Source organism: Rhea pennata, chromosome 6, assembly GCF_028389875.1.
Source record: "Rhea pennata isolate bPtePen1 chromosome 6, bPtePen1.pri, whole genome shotgun sequence".
Taxonomy (NCBI): domain Eukaryota; kingdom Metazoa; phylum Chordata; class Aves; order Rheiformes; family Rheidae; genus Rhea; species Rhea pennata.
The window spans coordinates 32,443,696-32,461,457 of NC_084668.1; the positions used below are offsets into that span (position 1 = coordinate 32,443,696).

General features: G+C 38.1%; 1 protein-coding gene across 2 annotated transcripts in view; it reads right to left on the reverse strand.

Annotated features, from left to right (window-relative positions):
• The window catches only part of HECW2 (HECT, C2 and WW domain containing E3 ubiquitin protein ligase 2), a 177,890-nt gene extending 169,069 nt beyond the window's left edge, over positions 1-8,821 (reverse strand). Inside the window, exon 1 of one of the 2 annotated variants that reach the window (XM_062578146.1) lies at positions 8,736-8,821. The gene's annotated coding sequence lies outside the window, so the exon portion shown is untranslated. The remainder of the gene's footprint in view (positions 1-8,735) is intronic. The other variant, XM_062578145.1, reaches the window with a different exon arrangement.
• Between the last annotated feature and the right edge of the window lie 8,941 nt (positions 8,822-17,762).

Below are 17,762 nucleotides of genomic sequence, written 5' to 3' on the forward strand. Positions count from 1 at the left end.
TCAATGTAAACCTGTTTCCCAAGACATACAACGGATTAGTTTAACATTTAGAATGTATTTTGGATAGTGGATGAAAAAAAGGGAATAAGCTGCCCTTTACAGCAAGAAGATACGCAACCAGAATCTGCTACAAAAAGGTGTAAACTTCCAATCCCCTCGCTGCCATGAGCACATGGAGCTGGGAGTGACTTCACAACAGCTTCTCTACTAACAAAGAATTATTATGATATTGATTTTTTTTTGTAGGACTACTTACATGAGTAAACATTTATCAATTTATGTTAGGGTTGTGGGCTCAGATCAAAATAATTATTTGATAAAGTCTTGCTGCAGCTGAGTTACAGCCTACATCACAAGTCATGAAGCATACTCAGTGGAAAGCTAAATCCTTTTTTAAAATCACACACGATCAGCTACATATTAAGTCAACACATTTTTCCCTTGAAAATAAAGGTAAGATATAAGACTTGTGCCAGCCTGCTCGTATTTCTAAGGCATTTAGGAGATAAAACTTTTCATCATCTATATTTAGGAAAATTAATAATCTGTTCTGATAAAAAAAAAAACTCACATGTGATTAGTTAACAGAGTCTTTAACGCACAGACACACATACCCAACACTGTCTCATACAGTAATAAAGGGATGTCATCAATTTAATTAAAAAATCGGTCATCTGTCAGAAATGTTTCCATATATAAAAGCTTCATATAAAACCTAAAGTTACACAGATTTGAGGAAAACTATTCCTATTTTTTCAGGCTGAGTACTTGAGAATTAGACAATGTCTGCATTTTGTTCTCCTCAATATCCTAGCAGTCTTCCTTTTTGTTTGGGTGGATTTTTATCAAGGCATTAGTAGGAAAAAAGACTTACTAACAATAACACAAACCCTGGCAAGGAAATACAGTGACAGGCACAAGACCTGAAGCTTACACTTTCTTCCAAGAACAGATTAAAAATGGATAGTAACCCTTGTTAAAAAAAAAATAGCAGTGTAGGAAGGATCCATTTACAGGTAGAAAAAGGCAGTAAGATTAAAATGAAGGATTCCTTCTTCCCAACTCATGGTACTTTGCTCATTAAAACAAAAAAAAAAATATTTATTTATTTTATTTATCTCCTACCAGCAAATGTAAAAGAAACTAGACTTATCAAGCAAGAAGCAAAGCTAGCTAGCTGGGGGGAAATTTTTGTTTGTTTCTTTTTAATGAAGTGATGGCTGGCACTTTACAGCTAACTGAATAAAGACTTAGGAACCTTACACCAAGAGGTGCTGAACATACTGGTTGTATCTACAGTACCTCACACTTACTGTAAACTGAGATAAGCACGTGCAAGCTGTAAAACAGACATAGCTTTCCTGATCTCATATTCATACAGCCTTGGCAGTTAATCGTTTTAGCTGGTGATTTATCTTGTCAGGATGAAGCAAACATATCAGTTGTTGAACATAGATAAATCAAAAGAAAAAAAAAAGTATTATTGTATATCAACATCAAATCCTTTTGCCTGATTATTAAACTTACCTTAGACGGAAATATAGCACTTAAATTTATGCCTTTTCACATAGTCAGTATTACCATAATAGTAAATGAAACAGCTGAACATAAAAGCAAAAATTTCTTCCAAAGTGGTAAGTTGGTTCTAAAAGATACAGGACCTCATTTGAAATAACTGCTTTCAAAAATTCAAGAAGAAATTATTGCAAGAGCTAGCTGAAAATAGTAAATAAAAATAATTAAGGAAAATAAGGTGAGATTTTTAAATCAACAATTAGTCCAACTGTTAGAATGCTGAATCTGACAATTTGACCTTATTTACAGATTTATTACGAAGGCCTAGATAAAAATCAACTCTAGAAAATCAGCCTTCCATAATTTGCAATATTTAGTATATTTCACACAATGCTTAAGAAAAAAGATAAAGCCTACATCTTCGGTACCAGAAAGAAACACATATCTAACTGTTCAATGTAACTAAAGTAGTGACACAAATGAAGGCCTAAAGTGGAAATTATCACAATTCTAAAGAGCGTGACAATTTATACCTGCTGAGAAATACCACTACTGTGTTTACAGTGGTCCTCTGCACTAACTAGTGGATTTATAATGAGAAGTATGAACTTGCCACATCTAACAGCCCAAAACAACACACACATACTGAAGTTACAGAATGTGTTTAGATGTTGAACTAGGTTTAAGTTACCTTGTATAGAAGATACTTTATTCTAGGAAAGTAAAAACACCTTTTAGGAAATGAAACAGAGAAATGGTGTCATATCTGTTCGCTCAGAGATTATTAAATGAACATCTGGAAAAAAAAAACAGAACAAAACAAGTAAGAGTTTTGATATTTATTCTAACTTTGATACTTTGCCACACATGCTTACAAGATCTTCATGGCATCTTGGGATGATCTGGACATTACTCAACATGATATTATTCAAAACATATGAAACTAATTCATATGTATGTATGTGAAAAAAAGCAATAGGCAGCAAACCTTTTTACATGCTGCTTTCTCATCAAGATGACAGCAGTTTCTTGTTTTTCTCTGGTTAAACAGTACACTAGGAGCTTTTTCTTACACAAAAATAGGCAGCATCGTCTTTACAGCTACCTCTCTTATCAGTACACATCATAGGTCAGGAAACAGATTCTGAAACTACACAACGCCATGCATGTGTTAAATGCTCTTTCCTCACAAAACAGGGCTGTCTCATCCATACTGCCTCCTGGGATAGGTCCTGGTCCACAGTATTCCCCGAGCTACACCTAGGCAGCTGCCTGGTTTGGCCTGCTGGCCACAACCCTGGGACAATGTTTGAGTCCAAGCCCCGACCCTGCTCAGTCAGCTGGTACCAGCATAGCCTTATTTACCCAGTGAAAGTTTTGCAAGTCTCAGGGAGCCTACTAGAATTACAATCACAATTTTCCTATTTTTAATATTATATCTAATTAAGAAATGTAATGCAAATATTTCAAAAATTACTTCCTTCCTAACAACAGTTCCATTCATGCAGATATTTTTGTTAGAGCAATCAAGTAAGAAGTATAAATTAATGTTCTTTGTTCAGCTGTGGTTACATTTTAAAGAGATACGTTTACATCCCACAATCCCTACTTTTTCTCATTTCTTGTGAGAGAAATGACAACTTTTGCTCAAACTACCAGCTTGAAATAGATTCAGACCAGTAACCTGGGAGAAGAATAACATTGTTAAGCTAGATGATTAGTTTGTTTTAAAACATATCTTAAATAAATACATACCATAACAAGCACCTCCTTTGAAATTGGAATATTGTAGCCTCGAACTATGAAGCTCACACTCTCTTGAAAGAGCCAAGTTAAAAAAAAAAAAAGAAAGAAAGAAAATCATTCAAAGATGGGAATTTCCCTTTTCACCCCAATCAGAATCCAAACGGAACTTCTGGTTTTATAATTTTTTATTGTTCATGACTGTTGCCAATATTCATCAGCTGTAGTATTCAGTTTAGGGAAGCCTTTCATATAGGGCATCTGATGAATAATCACTTCTGAGCATTCTTTTAACCAGAGTCTCATAGACCTCACTTCTTCCCACCAGGTTGTGGCTGACCCATCCCACTGAGTGTAAGGAGCTGTGACTGTCACACTCATTCCCGGCAACCTGGTCCTTCTTCCTGTGGTTACTTCATTGGACAAGGATCAGCCAAAGACACCCCACACACACACACACACAAAGATGCTGTTGGTTCTTCCTGGAGGAAAATGAATTTTACTGCTGCATGCTTTGGGCTCATTTCATTACAATACTAGCCTTCAGGGATTTTTTAAACTAATGACATTACATTTGTCAAGCACAGAAACTTTTAATCTGATTTTCGTGTGGATCCTAGCCAATGGATCCTGGCCACCACAGCACTTAACAACATTTGACTGCCCTCCATGTAATATTTAGGTGGGCTTACCATCTAAATACTAATTGTTGTTACCTAATATCTTTCTCCGATGGTCAATACAAGTGACCAAACTTAAATGCTATAGGCATATTGACAATGTTATTAGAGGTTTTATAGCCAAAAAGCCACAAGTGCAGTTGTTCCTTTCAGAAGCTGTATACACACTTAAATAGGTACATACGCCTTAAAAATCTGAAAAAAATATGCTAGAATATCTGCATAACCCCCCAGTTTACCTATTTATCTCACAATTTATTGTACTCTGGCACTATGAAATACCACCTCAATGGTACAGTTGATCTTTTTTTTCTTTTTTATATTTCAACATACTCTATCCTTCATTTTCAACAGTTTCTTCATATAACTTACAAAGGTAATATAAAAAGCAAAGAAACAAACTATTAATTATGTCGCGGTGACCCCCATCCCACCCCCTGAAAGCATGTAACTCAGACTACCCATCAACCATCTGCTTTTTGATACTCCCTTAATGATCTAAGGGACAAATAGTTCACTATTTTGACAGTCAACTCCAGACTGACTGCACTAATTGGGTCTTTCGGACAAATAATGCCAGACTAACATTTCAATTTCAAATTCATTTCAATTACTATTACTGCTTCTGCAGGACAGCCACATACTGCAGCTGTGCCAGGTAGAAGGGTTTAAACTTCTATTCTTTTAAGAAAAGAATCTCTTTCGAAATTGTGTTTCTCTCTCAAAATCATCATTTAAAAGTAGTTATTTTCTACTTTTTTCAAAACTGCATATTTCAGGAGATATTTACTAAACAAACTACACGAATCACTGTCCATTAAACAAAAATTGTATTAGCGTACCATTCCTCCAAGCATGGCACTCCCTGTCACAGCTGTGACACAAAACTGTGCAGAAGTAACACGACATAAGATACTAGCACAAATAATCAGAATAGCGGTCATCACACTGTCTAAATCCAATTCAAAATTAAATTTAGTCCCTTCAATATTCTCCTCAGTACAGCACAACGAGTTTCATAAAAAGAATCTACAGTTTTCCACAAATAAGACAAAGATATGAGGGTCATAACTCATTATTTGCCCTGAAATCTAAACTCATATATCCTTGTCAGCAGAACTTGGAAGCCTAACATCAACATTAGCAAAACAAATAATGGGATTCCTAGGTCTTGGAAGGATGACTGACACACGTACACTTACAACATGGACAATGACATCTTGAATTAACAGTCCAGGGTTTCTGATTGGAACTCATGACGTGACCACAGTCGTCTTAACACAACTGCTCAGAAGTTTTGTCAAGATGCTCAGAAAAAAAACATGCATTTACTGGGCTACTCTCGCCAACTATGTAGTCATTTTTAAGACAAGATACAGGTTTCAAGCACTGATGTCTTTTTTTTTTTTATGTAGTATCAGTCGTGTTTCTAGGGCAAATACTAGGGAAAATGTTAGTTGAAGATTTCTTACAAGTACTACAGTATTTTAGGATCAAAGGATCCTACTTGCCTTCCATAAATACAAGAAGGTAGGGCCTAACTCCATTTAAACTACAGTTTCTATAAAATGGAAATTAATAGTCTAAGTACATTTCAGTCCCCAGGCTTAGCTCATATTAAACTACATTGCACCACTAGATGTCAAAAACCTATCATCACCCGATAGCAGCACACAACCCGTGAAGAGAGCAGTCAGCACTATCACCCCACGAAGTGGTGCCCTTGTAACATGTCCATGCTACACAAAGCTTTGTCACCACTGTCACTCTTATTGATAGACTCAGAGAAACAGGCACAGTGACTTAACCCTTTCCTCAACATCACCAATAGGTAAACAAGTCACAACCAAGCTGCCATGGAGGTACCTGGCACATCACAGGAACTCAGTATCGCTGGCTCTATTATACCTGTTCCGTACACAGTTTATTTCAATTTAAATGCCAATTTTTAAGATACTAAACTTGAATAGGAAAATCATTCACAACAGTAATAGTTGATCACATCCTTCTCATCCTGCATGGGCCCTGGTATAATTCGATAAACACCTCATGTAGTGACATTGCCTGAGAAGTGCCATGAAGTAAGTCTCCAAAGTTTGCAAGAGTTTGTTTTCCTTTTAAGTTGAAGGGAGACTTTTACATAAAACATCCAACTCATCGGTAGACTGGTCTTTTTTGTTTTTTAATACTGAAGCATCATATGACAATTCATTGGGTTTTATTTACTATTAGTTCCATCTCTTGGGCAATGCAATTAATATTCTTCCTGCTGCTAAGTGAATAACTTCACTCCAGTCTCTCCCCCTTCATAGTATTATCAAAAGATCAGCAAAGGAAAATGTAAAGATACACTATGAGCATGCCTTGCACAACACGAAGATCATCAACAGAATTAGGCTTTGCTACTCTGAGCATCCCACACTACGAAAGGCAGCATCGCCTATATCCTACTTGAACAAGTTGCTTGAACACATCATTTTATTTTAAGCACATGCTTAAGCATACCTCATTTACAATGACTAAGTAAAGTTACTCAGATAGCTATTTTGATACTTTATCTCCCTTATTTTAGTATGTTTCATATATTAGCCAGTGAAGTAAATGCAGTAAGCTAAACGTCCCATTTCTGCCTGATAGAATTTTTTTTAAAAATTGCTGAGTTGGATGAGAAAAGGATAATTATTCAAGAAAGTAATCTGCAGATTCAGTCCCATACTCAGAAAGCTTGCAGCATAGCAGAGCTTTAGCTCCTGTGTAAAGAATATTGGAACATACAAAAAGAAAAAAAAAAAAGCAAGTTAATTTTTTTCAATTAGATGTTACTATTTAATTTTACAAAGTGGACATAACAAAATTTATTCCTTCTCAGAAAATCTGACAAAACAGTATATTGCTCCAGCTGGTAGCCGCAGTAATGTCACAGGGGTTCTTAAAGGCAAAACACTGTGAATTTAATAGGTTTGAAAAAGCACTGGATGTGTAAAACAAATAAAAATGCCCTTTGGCTAAATCAACTTTAAAAACAAACAGTAAAACAGCAAAGTATATTTTTAAGAAAGGTCTTTGCGGAGACAGTCAAATGTTCCAAGTCAAAACAAATCCCATAGTGCCAGCAAGCCTGAAAGACAAGCCAAAAGTTTACCTTGACATCATGAGAATGCTGTTTAAAAAAAAAAAAAAAAAAAAGAAAAAAAAAAAGAATTGAAAGCTTTCCAACTCTAAAAAGTTGAACTATTATTAAGCATAATTTAAAAAATGATTTCTAGCCAACCACAGAAATTTCAGAAACCATTTTAAAGGTGATATATTTAAATTCTAGTGCAAGACACTGATAGATACACACACACTTGTAAAATAGCATCTAACATCCATTGTGCTATCCACAGCCGATAGGAAAGCATCTATATCTTTGGAACTTAAGAGCCTGAACAACAGCAGTGATTGAAAGGAAGCAGGAGGTTTGTCCCTTTTCATATGCTAATAATGACATCATACCTTATGGTCAGATGCAGCATCACACACTACTGCTCCATAAGGGAGATTTTTCCAAAGGAGTCAAAGAACAGCGGAAAATGGTCATCTAAATATAGGTCAAAGTTTTTTCATTCATCCATAACATAGACTCCTTTCAGTACCTTAGCTCTGTGAATAACTTCTACTGAAGTATTTATGCTGGTTTGACTTTTGCTTTTTTTAAACAATATAACTGCTGCTTAAAAAAAAGAGAGAGAGAGAAAAGAAACAAAAAGAAATACAAAAGTAGTTACAGAGGATACCAAAAGCAGCTCTGTACATTGTTAAAGTGAAGCAAAGTAAGGCCCAGGGCTGGGATTTCAGATATATGAAGAATTGAGGACCAAATCTCTTACAAACATTCCAGGGTAATGCAATGTAATGTAAAGACTTCTTCACAAAGCATCCCAGAAAATTAAAAAAAAAAAAAAAAAAAAAAAAAAAAAAAAAAAAGGTTGTTTGCATTTTAATTGTATTTATAAATACAATCTACCTGTTCCTGGTACCTATCTATCCTGCCAGTAAGAGACATTAAATTATGTAACTGCCTACATAAAATACATTCCTCATATTTTTGGCACAATGTAGCCTAAGAAAAGGACTTATTTTTTAAAAAAGAAAAAAAAAACGGCCTTATGGTTTGTATTACAGTGTATACATAAAAGATTAGAGAAAAGCAAGTGTACTAAGGAAAAAGCAGCATCTCCACAATATATTGGCAAACAAACCACAGAATGCTCAGAACACAAATATAAGCCTTCTTCCCGCATTGTTCTGTATTTCTTTACATAAAAATACAAATGAACACTAAAAATTCACCGCTTTGAAAACGCCATGTAATGAACGTCCCCTTCCTCCCATCACGGACACTGCAATAAGAAATCTGGAGAGTACCCTCATAAATAAACAAATATATCAAATAGCGAGGGAAAAAGCGGAGGAAATAAACGCAGCGCACGGAGTACCCGAAGGCGTTCTCAGGGCGGAACACTAATTACAAGCAATAGAAAATTAGCTGTCACGAAACGGCCAAAAAGGGCTTCAAACCAACCCCGACCCAGCCAGACCTCGCGGGGCCGCGCATCCGCCAGCCCAGCGAGCGGGCCCGGCGGGCGGGCAGCCCGGCACCGGCGCCGGCACCGGCACCGGCGCGGCCCGGGCGCGCCCCGCGGCAGGTGCGCCGGCCGCTCCAGCCCGCGGGGCGCCGCCGGCCCGGCCCGGCCCGGCCGCGCCCGGGGGCACCTGCGGCGGCCGCGGCAGCCCCGCGCCCCGGCGCCCACTCACCTCCGAGACGCGCACTGCGGCTCCGCGCCCGCTGCGGAGCCGGGCGGCGGCCGGAGTCACCCCGTCCTTGCGGCGGCAGCGGCGGCCCCTGGGCGCCCGCGGCGGGGCGAGCGCCTCCCCACGCGGGGGCGCCGCGCCGCCCCCCGCGCCGCGCCGCGCCGCCTCGGCGGCGGGGCCGGGCCCCCCGCCTCCGCCCCCGCGCTGTCCTCCGCCTCCTCCGCGGCGGCGGCGGCGTCTCCCGCTCACAGGGCCGGCATGGCGGGGCGGGGGCGCCGGGAGGCGGGCTGCCGTGGACGCCGACAGAGGCGGCGCCTCCCGCCGCGGCGCCGGCGGAGGGCCGGGCCGGGGGATGCTCCCACCGCGCCGCCGCCCCGGCGGAGGCTTGCGGGTAGCCCCGGGCCGGCGCCGCCGGCTGCCCTGGGCGCGGCCCCCGGCACCGGCACGTAAATCCCGGGAGCGCGGGGCTCCTCCGCGCCCTGCAGCTCTGCGGGGAGGGGCTCCGCTCAGCGGCACTAACGGCAGGGCCATCACCGCGACTCAGCGGCAGCCGCTGGCATTCCCCCAGCGACTCGGCGATCAGTTCCACGTCTGCTGCTTCCTAGTCAATTCTACCTGTTCTTTGTCCGCCACCGTGTATTCAAGAGTGTTTTTATAGGAAAACGCGATTGCGAAAATGCAAGTGAGTTTAATACGCCAAACGCCCACAGAGGACCAGTGATGTGAAACACACTGCAGAACTACAGCCGAATAGCTGTTTACAAAACCACAGTAACGTCAGCAACAGAAAACCTTAGACACTATTACATGATTGAGGTCCTGGATATTATTATGAGATAACACTTCAAACTTTTCTTTGTTTTGTTTCCCTGAGTCTTAAGAAGTCAAAATATTTCTACAAGCAAAGAGTGTATCAGTCCTAATTATTCTGCGCTATGGATTTATTTTCTACATTATATATATCTACTTATGTACAGACAAGTAATAGGTTTATTTAGAAATTATTTCTTTGGAATGACCAGTTGACAACCATATTACATTAATGTATTTCAAAATACAAAGTAAATTTTGTATAGCTTATAGTGTATTTTAAAGCCCTTTACAGCAGAAGCCCATGGCAGTCTTGTCATGTGCTTCAGTAAAACCAGGGAATTTATTATTCAGCTCTTCCATATAATACTAGACAAACTGCTCCAAATATGAGCATATATGGCTGTATCCCAAAGTAGGTCACACTCTGAAAGTCATTAAAATTCTTCCATCCATCTGAAGTTTAAAACCTTTGTCAGTCACATTTTCTATGAATTGCACAAGCGCTGGCAGTTACAATGTGGTTTGAACATGCTTAGTGTGCAAATGATTAGTCTGAAACAAATGTGCTTTGTATTCTTTGTACTTAAAAGAACACAACTCCGATGTACCACTGCAACAAATCTGTTTAGATTTATATTAAAAGCTCAGATTTGGATGATTTAGGTTAGTGGTGATTTGGGCATTTTTAGACCCATCTCTCTCGTCAGCTAAATTCCAGCAAAATACCTTCATTTGGCATGGATAACATAATGCCTATTTTACTTCCTGAAACAATATGAAGACAGAAAAAAAGACGTGCAGTGCCAAGAGTTTCATCACATTTAAAATTATTTGTGCTTTGGTTTTGGTTATCTTGACATGTTTATAATCATAAAATCAGAAACTGGGAAGATGAAAACTGTTAGCTAATGAATTATTCTCAGTGGATTTGCTAATGGGAAAGCCCTTTGTGTGACACGAGCGTAGACAGTCTTTAAGTTAAGACTTTTCATCTGTCAAATTAAAAAGAAAACTACATAAATCACATACTGCATTTCATGTTGCTCTCCCTTAAAATGGAGTTTGAGAATGTTATTGTGCCCATGCTAGAAAAATCCTATTTCCACTGAGCTTGCTAGAAGTAAACCTCAGTCCATGTGAATCTTTAAAAGCCCTTTGACTTCTCACAAATATAAAAGGTGGCAATCATAACAGTACAATTAAAAAAAAGTAGAAATTCAGCACTACCGCTTTTCAGTAATTACATACCTGCCAATTTCTATATTCTATATTTCTGATATAGTCATGTGATGTGAGTTATTTTTTAACACTTCCTGTGTCACTCTGTAACTCTGGCTGCAAGTGAATGAAATTGGACTGCATGACTGTCCTGTGAAGATGCTTCATAGAGGAACTGCTGTTTCTCCTATCTTCACACTTAATTAGCAAGGTGCTTTACCAGCTACAGGCACTATGCTAACAAGGAATAGGCTAACTTTTTTGAGCCAGGTCCTGAGGAGATGAGTAGTTAACTTTCAGCAGACTCAATGATGGTGAAAAATGGCCTTCCTTTCTCAAGCAAACAGTTGTTGTCCTTTCTCCTCTTTCCCACTCTATTGCTTCCTCCCCTCCCCTTTTTCCCCTACCTGGAGAAATCTCCCTTCTCCTTTGCTGGGAAGTTAGCATGAAAGAAATCAACCCAATAGTAACTCATATAAAATCAATTTTGCCGAAGTGGGTAGTCCAAACATCTTCTTCTAGGGCTTTGATAACATGCTGTAACTGACACACAATGCATAATGCATGCCAGTACATTTCCAGGCTGAGAAATATCTTTCTGAGTATCTCAACATTAATCTACAGCTAAAGTTACAATGTGTCTGTGGCAAAGATATTACTAGATGAAAGTTACAGAAATTATACAACTCTCACCTTGAGATCAGCATCTAAAAATAGGTACACTAGAACTAGAATACAAAAATTTTCAAAGAATGCTTTTGTTACTTATTCTTGGGAATAGATTTCACTGGACAAAAAGCAATTTTAAGTCATCTCCCAAAATGATTTAGTAAGAAAACAAAATTTCTTGCAAAACGTTGTGAACTGTAAAAATCTTTTACTACAAAAATAAACTAATCCAAAATTTCTAATTGTAATCCTTACAGTACCATATATATAGTACCATACAACACAATGGCATAAGAAAACATGCTCTAGAAAAAGGATTTTCAGCTGCTCTAGCCTTGATGACCTATCAGAAGAGGGCAGGTAATTAAAGTAATTCATTAGATATTAATATTAATAAGCAACATCCCTGTTACCCAACAGTATTTGTTTACTTCCACACAAATACCTATTTTAGAAACCAGTACTGAAAAAGTGAAATAAACCAATCAGCAAATGTTAAAAAAAAAGAAGAAGAAGAATATTCCAATACTTCCCACATCCTTTCTCCTCCTTTAGGTTACCGTTCAGAATACACAAAAAATGAACTGCACATCATTTTTGAAGGTCATGATCTAGCATTGTGTGATGAGCAGGAAGGTGAATGAAGAACAATGCCCTGTGAGATGGTAACTTGCCTATACAACAGTTTTAAGTGCTAAAAGAAAAGAAATGCGAATCTGTATAAAGATTCACCTTTTCCCAGCAATTTAATTACCTGCAAGACAGTGAGCCAAGCTGAATACCAAAATCAAGAGTTTTCTTGTTATGACCATTAAAGAAACGCATTAAAAAAAAAAAGACTAAAAGGATCATTCACATGCGATGGAAATGTAACGCTCACAGGACTTCTAGAGAGATCACTGTGCAGCAGGTCAAAGTATAAAGTAAAAGAATTACCCGAGGTGCCAAAATCTGCAGGCATATTCTGTGGCCTGTCCTGCTTCCTCTGTGCTGCACAAAAAGCATAATGAGAGTTGAAACCATCTGCACTTTCCCAGCTGGGGATTTCTGTGATACAAAGCAGTCCCTCAGTGGCTGTGGAGTTGTCCAGCCATCGGAGGCCACAAGCCACTGCAATCTGAGCAGAGGGGAGGGCACAGCAAGGGGAGGAGTGCCTGGAGTTTGCTGCTCCAGCTGCCTGCAGCCCTGGGGAGCTGTCACCATCTGGTATTATCTGGTGCCAGGGCAGGCATGTACCCAGCCAAAGAGTGAAGGGGCTTCTCAGCAGCTCCCCACCCTTCTGATGTACACAGCAGAAACTCAGCACACTGGGCCATGTGGGCTAATCTGGTTAGAGCTCAAATCTGCAGACTTTAATCTGGCAAAATTCCAGTGGCTATCTCGAATCATTTACCTGAGCTGGCCTTCTGGGATCAAACCTAGAGGAATATTAATATATAAAGGAAATAAGTGCACAACCAAGTATATAACATGATTTAGAAAAATTTAAACTTCTAATAAAAAAATATGTTGATTACAAATATTAAAGCAATCTCCAACAAAGAACATTTTATGAAATTATTTAAATAGTTCTTGTGTACAGAAATTAAATCTGTTGCAGTTCCTAATGCTCCCAGATATGCTAGAATATGCATAAAGATCACCAAATTGTGGTTAAAGGTATGATGATAAAAGCAATTGTCAGTTTCTGTTGGTAATTGCAGAACATTAATTTTAGAACAGTACCTTTAGGCAAGTAATACAGAATTAGATCCATCCACACTGCATCCAAAGTTATACTTGAATATCACTGTAAAGCACACTTTCATGATCTTGCACAGAACTGCCACATCACTAACACCACTAGGAATCAAATCCCAGAGTATTTATCTGGTACCCCTCTTACATTAGTTTATACCTCGCTAGACAATAACAATAGATATTTAAATTACACACTTGGCCAAAAATTTGAGTAAAATCCTCAAATTATCTCTTGAGGAGTCTTACTCATTCCCACAATAGCAACAATAATCACATAGATGCATTTAGAAACAAAAGAAACAGCAGACATTAAGTGGGTAGGATACATCACCAACGAGATATCTTTAAATAATTAAAAAAAAAAAAAAAAAACAGTAATTTCTTTGGCATCCAAGTAGCAGGTTACCCTAATGACATTAATTCCTTTTGCATCTTACATGGGATTGAATGTGGAATTAGCAGAGCTGGAAAATGATTCTGCATCCGAGACAGAAATATATTATTTCTTACTGTAAGTGGGAGCTTCTCTTAAGCAGATGCTTGTGCTTCAGGGCTCTTGTCAAACAGGGTAACATACATACACATTTCACTAACAGGTATGATCAGCAATGGAAAATCAACATTAAACATAAACTGAGAGAGAGAACTGTCAAACACTTATTCTGCACAGAACAAATAAACAATAACGCTAGAAAAAATAAAGCTGTTCTAAAAGCTTGAAGAATCAACAAAGCAGCATTTTCCCTATGCTTAATCCAATTACGCCTTCCTCAAGTACATTTTGAATGGTACTTTAAATGATTTCCATCCACAATAGCTTCCTTATCCATTATATCCTCCGTCATTTATAAAAAAAAATTGTAAGTTAGTATTTAAGAATCCACAGAGTTGTCTGAAGTACAAATATGGAGATTGTTATTTTGGCTAAGAATTTAATTTAGAATGATGAAAACTACTAGAGCTTCACCTTCCCTAACTTTCATGCCAACTTTATAGAGAGATTTTCCTTCACTGACTGCATAATATACAAATGATGGCGACTTTGAAGAAGCCAGTATTCAATTATTTTTCTGTGTGGAAGTGTTACCATAACCATATCCAAATACAGCTGCAAAACCCTAACAGTCATGAGTATAATCTCACTTGCTATTTAGGTTCAAAGTAAAAGGAGGAACTTTTGTTTGATATTTTTACCTCATTGTTACTGCAAGGTGTTACATGATTTCAGTTTTAATTCTCACCCAACCTTATTTCCTTGCCATTACATGAAAATATAGCAACAGCAAACCATTAGTTTATAACAAGAGCAGCATATGTGCCATGGGAATATAAACCTAACATATTTTCTTTTTAAATACAGTTTATAGCATCTGAGCATATCAAAATGCTGCAACCTATCTCTAATAAATATTAATTGAACAATAGTTTGCTATGTTGCTCTAGTGTGTGAACCAATGCTTCTATTCATAAATCAAATGTTTGAAAAACAAACAGAAGAGTAGATAGAGACCTATAGATGGATTTCATTCTACAAAGTTCACATAAAGTCTTCTAAAAATAACTTTCACAACATGTTCTTTTGCCATATAATAACACTGTTTTAGAAAACAAAATTCAGAATTCTTGCTCAGGTTTCCAACAGTTGTTTCATAGAAGGAAGATTTCTGAAGCTTGTAGATTTTGAATACTTATATCTGGTGATACAATGATGTAGTGAGTAGTATACCTGAGAATGGGGATATCAGCTAAACAACACATAAAATTAAGTGCTCCAAAACAAAGCCACAATAATGCTATTAACATTCAGAAGCACTTACACATTAAGCATGCACTTAAATTCAAACACAGAAATAACTGCTTTGCTGAACAGGGATGAATTTAAACATACACGTCAAGTTAAGGAACAGCCAAAAACATGGCAATATATTTGTAAAAAACAATCTGATTCAAAATTTAAAAACTGCTTGGGAGAACAGAATGATCACATACAAGGAAGAAATAATGGCAGCAAAGAACATTAGGTGAAGCAACAATATTAAAAATCTTCACACTAACAAAGAAGAATAAAAAATATTCTAAATAAAAATACAGTACAGAATGCAGGAAATAAAGCCCAAATAAGAGTTTAAAAGTGATCAACAGTACACATAACTGCTGAGCCTTGTAAGAACCCAAATCATTATCTGCCTGTATCATCTATAGAAGAGTGATGGGGTATACTGCTGAATACACAGTAGCTCATGTTTGTGTAATTTTCATAAGAACTTACACTGCTGAGGCCCTGCAGGGGCTTTGGAAGAGCAAAACCAAGAAGAACAAACCTTGAGACAAACATTTAAAACTCAGAGATAGGAAAACACATTCAAATAAGTCCATTTCAGTATAAATCTGCACATACTCTCTAAAAACTGCAACATAGGGAGAAGGATAATGGTGAAAATAAATCTCTACAAGCATTTACAGCTGTACGTATTCTGAAATACAGATGACATCAGTGCAATGATATTTGGAGTGTAGTTTGAACAGATCAAAGTCACTCTTATATGGGCATATTTGGAGCAGGAATACCTGTCAGGCTTCCACTGAACTCACATCACTGCATTAGGGAACCACTTAAATCTCATGGAAAATTTTGGGCTGGTATATAACTGCAGAGCAGAAATACAGAGGTACCATACGGCAAAAATTCCAAGTGTATCTGAAATCTAGTACAAGCATTTTTTCAGTAACAAAAGTTATTTTGTTTTTAGAGTAACATTACTGAGCTGAGGTAGGCAGCACAGTATTCTACATCTGTTTTGCCTTGCATAATTTGCTTTACAAGAAAACTAAAATGCCTTTTATCTTGTTTATTTTACAGTACAATTCACAGGACATATCATTCGTGCCACATCAATACCCCTCTTTTTTTTTTCTCTCCCCCTTTTTTTTGGTCAGTGAATTCAAACCTTAGCTTTGTGTTTTTACAACAGCTGTCTCATACAGTAACGTTTTGAGACTTTAATTGCATTCCACTTCTCCAATGTTCATTTGAAATCAAAACGTACTTTTCTTAACTCTTAAGCCAAGTACCAAAAAGAAAACTATGAAACTTGGATTTACATGATGACAAACTAAAAGGACAGACGTAACAACTGTTCACAGGCTCTACTGTGACATCTACCCAGACTTCCACAATGAGGTTTTGCTTGGTGAGGGACTGATGGGATCATACACATGCAACCTGTGGGACTAATTCTCCATTGCCTAGTATCTTGTATGAAATGCTATCTCTTATTTTCTAGTGAAGAAGTAAGCCTGAATACGTTGTACAGCTCATCACGAGAGGTATTTAAAGTAAGACTCTATACAGCGCTATCAATATTCTGTAAAGAATAAACTTGCAATGACAAAATGCAGTCTATATAGACAAAAATATATCTCACTTTCAAGGACTCCAGTTCAGTGGACGGAGAGGTTATTACTTGACAATACATAGTGGAAGCTTTTCACCATGTGACTTCGGCTATGTAAGCTCTCTGGTTTTTACACGACCAAATTACTGCAAGGTGAATATTCTGCAAGGCAAATATTTGTAGCTGGGTTTTATCAGTGAATAGAAAAAAAAACTAAATTCTAAAAAGTCTGTTCAAATCAGATTTGAATAGCAAACTTTATTCTAAGCTAATGCATCTCATTAAGGATGAGTGGAATTAATTTCCTAGTGAAAAAGCTGAATGCACCAGGAAAAAAGCTAATAAACGTTACTTAGTTTGGCCTTGATGGCTAATTCAGGGTATTTTACTACCCTATTATCAGAGGTGTCTGAGTAATTTCAGTAAAGTGCTATAATGTATTACCACAGAAACATCATCTCCACATAATATTCCTATGAATAATGAATACTACTTAAGCATCAAGCTATCACTTTGACACTAAGTTATAATACTACTTCTACAAAGACAGGTTATCATGTGACATTAAATAGAATGGGAGGTGTAAATTTTGAGAAAAAACAACATATTCCAGATAACATAACTACTTCAAAATCATAATTACAACTTGGTATATTTGGAACAATATCATTAGCATGAGAGATGAGACCAGAAGATGTTGTCTATCTTGACTTCAGCAAGGTTTTCAACACGGTCTCCCATTAACATCCTCATATGCTCAGGAAGCGTGGGTTAGATAAGTGGACAGTGAGGTGGATTGAGAATTGGTTGAAAGGCAGAGATCAGAGAGTTGTGATCAGCAGCAGTCAAATTGGAGGTCTGTAGCTAGCAGTGTCCCGCAGGGGTCAGTACAGAGCCCAGTATTATTCAACTTCTTCATCAATGACCTGGATGAAGGGACAGAGTGCCTCCTCTGCAAGTCTGATGATGATACCAAGCTGGGAGAAGGGGCTGATGCATTAGAGGGCTGTGCTGCCATTCAGAGAGACCTGGACAGGCTGGAGGGTTGGGCAGAGAGGAACCTCATGAAATTCATCAAGAGCAAGTACTGGGACCTGCAACTAGTGATGAATAACCCTATGCACCACTACAGGCTGGGCACTGACCTGTTGGAAAGCAGCTCTGCAGAGAAGAATCTGGGAGTTCTGGTGGACAA